The sequence below is a fragment of the Argopecten irradians genome, chromosome 15 (assembly GCF_041381155.1).
Source record: "Argopecten irradians isolate NY chromosome 15, Ai_NY, whole genome shotgun sequence".
NCBI classification, from domain to species: Eukaryota; Metazoa; Mollusca; class Bivalvia; order Pectinida; family Pectinidae; genus Argopecten; species Argopecten irradians.
Window position 1 is genome coordinate 11042695 of NC_091148.1, and position 6000 is coordinate 11048694.

Consider the following 6000-nt stretch of genomic DNA (forward strand, 5'->3'; position numbering starts at 1 on the left):
GTGCTTGAAATGATATAGAATTGATGTTACAGAAGATCTTTCGATGAGATTGTTAAGTTCATATTCACGTTTGATAGAATTATAATCTAGTATTATGAAGTTTACATTCTCTTTCATGGAACCATAACCGTAAATTGACCCAATATGACTGTATTTATGTCTAGGTCCATTTGCTTACATCAGCATGAATAGTCAGGTAGAACATTACAACTGACTGTCTAAAGTTCATGTGCTTTACCAATTCATCTGTTCATGTTAAATATTCACCATGTTAATTTATTGTTATGCTAACCTCGCCTTTTTGATATTATGATCATCTCTCTCATTTATCTAATAAATAAAATTATGCTTATTTTACGCATTTCATCCGATGTAATCGGTTTAGTAATTTTGTAATTGTGTCTTTCAATCAATTAATTACAGTTACTTTTTGCGATTGTTATATTTTAATTATATTTTCTGCTTGTCATTTATTTATTGTTGTTGTGTGGAACGTTCCGGCTTTGTTCACGATAAATGTGGTAGGCAGTATATTTGTACCTTTGTATTGTCTAAAATATGTGTTGTCATTGAGTTATATACTGTATTTGACCCAATAAAGCGCCCCATCCCCTTTTTGAGGCCTCACTTAAACTTACGTTGAGTTAAATACAGACTCACACTATTAAATTCATGCAGTGTTCGTTCTCTATTAGATTTCTTTTTTTGAATTATTAATAGTTCACTATGTGCAATAATTTTGTTAAAGATTATTCCAATGGTCTTATTACATTGTAACCGCCCTCTTCATTTTTAATTTTTGTACCGATCTCAGTGCATATTGGGTCAATTACGTTTTAAACGACAAAGTATAATATTATAAATTCCTATACTTCTGAAATTGTCATTTGTTAGAGATGCTCGACCGCTGACAAATGGTATTTTTTCACTATCAAAAACAGGAGAAGACGATTTTGTATTTTTTCTTCAGTTACAAAAGTTACTTATTTTACACCAATACCACCATTGAAAAGTTTGAGCTTCTAATTTTACATCAAGTTAAAAATATGAAAAATAATTAATTGCATCCCGAAAAATTTCCGTGGCACTATATTTTATATAGAATGAAGTAATGGCACTATATTTTATATAGAATGAAGTAATGCACCAAAGGCGAAATAAATTATTTTATGTTATTAATTTTGTGTTAATTAGGCATATATATACGATTAAACATCAATTATTGTTCAAATGATGAATATCATTTATGCTCTATCGGCGGTGGAGCATCTTTAAGTATTTTTATTTAAAACAAGCGTTATTCTTGTGCCGTAATCTGCAAACATTAATTTGTTTTTTGCTCTACTACTACAACATCGGCGTATATACAATTAATATACAACTTAAGTGCATTATTTATCAAAATAAATTCACATGTATATCAGTCAAACATTATGAACTACTTTCATGTGTAAATGTATAATTAGAACCGCTATTATTATATACCACGTTGATGTTAAATTGTTGATCGTATGGCCATATTTGCTATTAGAATCATCAAAAAGATTTTTGTAATTCAAATATCTCCCCAAAAATAATTTAATTTCTATACTATTATTCAAGTAGTAACAGAAGCTACACCCATATGCCGTGAATCACCAGAGAAACTGCATTAGTTCCCGATCTCTTTTTTATCGTTTGCACTTCAGGCCTATAATTAGGTTACGCGGCGGAAAATATTCTTTAAAATACATATCTCTGTTTATTAATAAGATTATTGGTTTGAGGTAAAATTTTGAAGTAAATATTTACCTGTGTTTGTTCGATTTTATTATTTAATACATGTAGTTATATTCCATAATAAATGTCGAATATTGACGTAATCTAATATAATAATACTCATTAAATTCCATCAAAGGCTGTGTTGACACAAAATTTACCAAAATAAAATTTTGAACAATTCTCAGACTTTTTCAATCAATAAATTGGGACAAATCAACAACCTTGATTTTTTTGTAAAATCATTCAATTATTTGTAAATATAACCTTTATCATTCTTAAACACCTTTAAAAAAGGCTGAAAAGAAAAATGGTATATAAATGTGGTATGTATACCAATTGTATTTTTAAAATTAATTTAATATTTATTGTACCTGATAAAAGATTAGAACACCTAGTATCTTATAAAAATAAATACCTAGAAAGAACTTTTAATATTTTTCTAATAGGATTCTTTGTCTTTTCGGTAGATAAAATGACTAGATTTCTAATCATGAGAAGTACAGTCATTTGCTCTCTCACATAGCTTAGTATTAATGAGTAATACACGTCGATGCTAATCAATACTCGCCATATCTCTTACACTAGAAACATTTTGTTTGGTTACGATCTCCCTTTATCATTAAAGACAAAAATGCAGCCCAACATTTTCAATAAACATATTTTCATTTCATATATTTTCGTTAATATTCGTCTTAGTAATTTTATTTATTTACGCGTTAACATGTATAATAGACAGTTTTAATTGATATGATTATGTCAGATGCTTAGCTATTGCCCAACCAGCTGTAAGCGACATTGAGATGGAAAAAAGGACATCGGGTTTATACTTTCAATAATCTATTCCTTTAAATGTGTACCGCAAAACGCTCCCCATAGAAACTAGATGACAAGGATTTAAGCATACGTCATTGTTGACGCCCATATTAAAAATGGACCATTTTCTGACACTTGTACTTGTCCTGTTGTCGTTGATAGCCTTAAGAAAGTCGTACGCATGAAAATATTCACAAAATGATGATATTGACGTCAGTATTTTAATAATTCAATGAAGAAATATTCAAATTATCATTTTTTTTGGTTTAAACTCATACTAAATAATTCCAATGTACTTTGTACTTTTACAGAAAAGTGATCTGAACAGTAATTCGGTATATCAAAATGTCAAAAAAAAGAAAAAAAATGATCATTCTTTGAAAAAATATATAATATTTCACTACATACTTGATAATTTGCCAAACAGCCAAAATGATGCCAAATTTTATACTAAACATTTTTTTTATTTTCGTAAAGATTTACCTTAATTATTAAATCTTTTTGTTACATGTTTACATGTATAATAGACAGTTTTAATTGATTTAATGATGTAAGATGTTTAGCTATTGACCAACCAGCTGTAAGCGACATTGAGATGAACAAAATGACATCGGGTTGTATTAGATTTTTATTAAAAAATATTGAATATGGGACTCAAATGGAAGTGTCATGGTGTATACATTGAGGTTATATCCTTGTACAAATTAATAAGCATAGAAGCTCGCGGTGAACATTCAGACTTTAATCAAATTTTTAAATATTGGGTCTCTTTTTCTCGATTATATCTTTTTTCATATTTTGTAAGTCCAATTGTTAATCCGCAGCTAAAATCATGTTGTTAATATTTTAAACATTCAGCTTTAATCGAATCTTTATCTATTTGGCCTCTTTTTCTCGATCATCATATTGTTGTCATTTTTATTAATTTTTTTAAGTTGAATTGTTCCTTTGCAGCTAACATCGTGTTGTAAATATTTCCAATTTTGAGACTTAACTCGAATTTTCAAATATAAGTTTTTTTCCTCTATATCATTTAATGATATCGTTGTCATTTTTATCATTCTTTAAGACCAATTGTTTATTTAAGGATTAACCTCTTACTTTGCTTAGTTTATGCGATGGTTAACCCAATGGAGCACGAAGGAAATTGCGAAAAAGCAAAAAATCCTTATATTTACAATATTTTCTTTAAACAATAAAATCAACATAAACGTCAAATACAAACATTTACATGTGTTATTCTCCGTCGAAATTATACTACAGTCATGTTGATCAATGCACAACAGCCATTCAAAAAAGCGCGCCGTTTACTTACCGCTTAATCCCGCCCTTTTTTCTATGACGTCACGAAAAAAGTTATTTTATTCATGTCAAATAGCAATAATGTATTTAAAAAAAACAAATATGTTTTATAGTATGTCTCCGACTGTTTCGTACATGTGTTATTTGTAAAAATTGGCATGTGATTTTGTGGAATGTCAAAGGAAGTCTGCAATGATTAAAAGTATTCATACGCACCGAATCGGCTCACGTTCTGCACTCAAGGTATTGGGAAATAAACAGATCTGCCCCAACAGTGTTACAGAAACAGGGGCAATTGTAAATAGTTGCGGCTAAAAATAGTAATGTTGTAAATATTTTCAATATCCAGAACCTAGATATTTACAGCCGTTAAAGCGATTCAGGGTAGTTACGTCAGGGTATAATCGAACATATACATGTATATGTGATCTGATACTACTGAATATTACATGGTACAAAACATTGAATAAATATCGACATACTATCATAGCTTGAAAGTTACAAAAATACACATTCGATTATACAAAAAAGCTCTGACATTTTAAATTTGTCGCATCACCTAAGAATACACATTATTAACTATAGCGGCTAATAGCTATTTCATGAACACAATAGACTTATATTTGCAAGGACCAAAAACTATCGAAACCATTTATTCCTGTATGCCTATGATGTTTGTTCTGCTGGTTTTTTTATGTCCTTGACTGTCCTGGGGGCAGTAGGTCAAATAAAGTGTATTGCCTCAGGTCTGCCCTGCAGGTAAAGCTTTGGGATATTGTACCTGCTGCCTTAATTGAATGGATCGTAAATGGCGACTAAAGAACAATGTGTGGTTAGGGCCCTTTTTGACCACCAATTCCATCGAATTTTCAAACTAAGCATAAATAATTAAAATTATTGCATTTGAAATGTTTACAACATCCCTGATTTATTTGTAATAAATGTTGTATAATCTGGTAGCTCTATTTAATTCAATTACTAAATAACAGGTTTGGAAATTTGATGGGATTCTAGGACAAAAATGCGCCCATACCATACATAGTCCTTTTGGATCTTACTCCTAACTACCTTTCTTATTCCAAATGTCTCCCTTGATATCGACTTACTTTCAGCTATCGCTTGGGCGCTTGCTCCCGTGAAGTAAGTGTATGTTATAAGGGCCCTGTCCCCTTGCTGAGATACACCTTATCCTATAACACTGGTAGTTTCTGGCCCTGTTAAGTGCTCATCAATAATGAGGTGGAACGATTGGTTGATAGTATAATGTGACTGGGTTGAGTGTTGCTTGTTGTCTTTGGCGACATGCTTCCCAGTTCATACTTATCATCAAGGATAGATATGTCTTTGGTGCAAAATATCTGCCTAGATGGAAATAATATCATTACATAAATTGGAAATAGTTCCAATTTCATTTGATGCATGCATCTTATGGTATACCCATATAATTACAGCAAAAGCATTCTACATATTTTCAATATTTTTTTCATAAGTTACCTTTCCTACATTCTGGGCTGTAAAGAATATTTTGATCTATTCACATAGACTCAGACATAGACTGCCTTAACATGTACATCCTTTGATGGGTTTACCAAATCCATTTAATGTATTATTAAAAAGCCTACAGACTTCATTAACATGATAAGCATTACTCTAAAAGTGTTGATGGATACCGAAACCAGACTAGCTTTTATTAGATATATGTTTGAAATGGCCTTCATAATTTCAAGTAGGGTATCGGGTGATTTAAATATTGAATTACATCCAAAACTGGTCGATTGAAATGCATGTAATTACACATGAATTGAATTTGTTAGTGATATTCACAAGAACATCACTGCTATTTATAAAAAAATATTATATCTAATGGTCCTTACAAACTGTCACTTTGACGAATCTGAAAATGACTGTGCACTATGTTTTTTTCTTCTTTACCTGATGAATCGGAAAGTAAATCCATGTGAGTATGAAATAAAAAACAAATCCCGTAAAAGTCCTGTTTTAATTAATAAACTTAATTGGTTTTAGGATGTATATGCTCTGTATTATGTTAACCTACTATATTGCGTTAACAAGTTAAAGACCTTTTCAAATTTACATGCGTGGTAAAACCGCTCTTAAAATAGA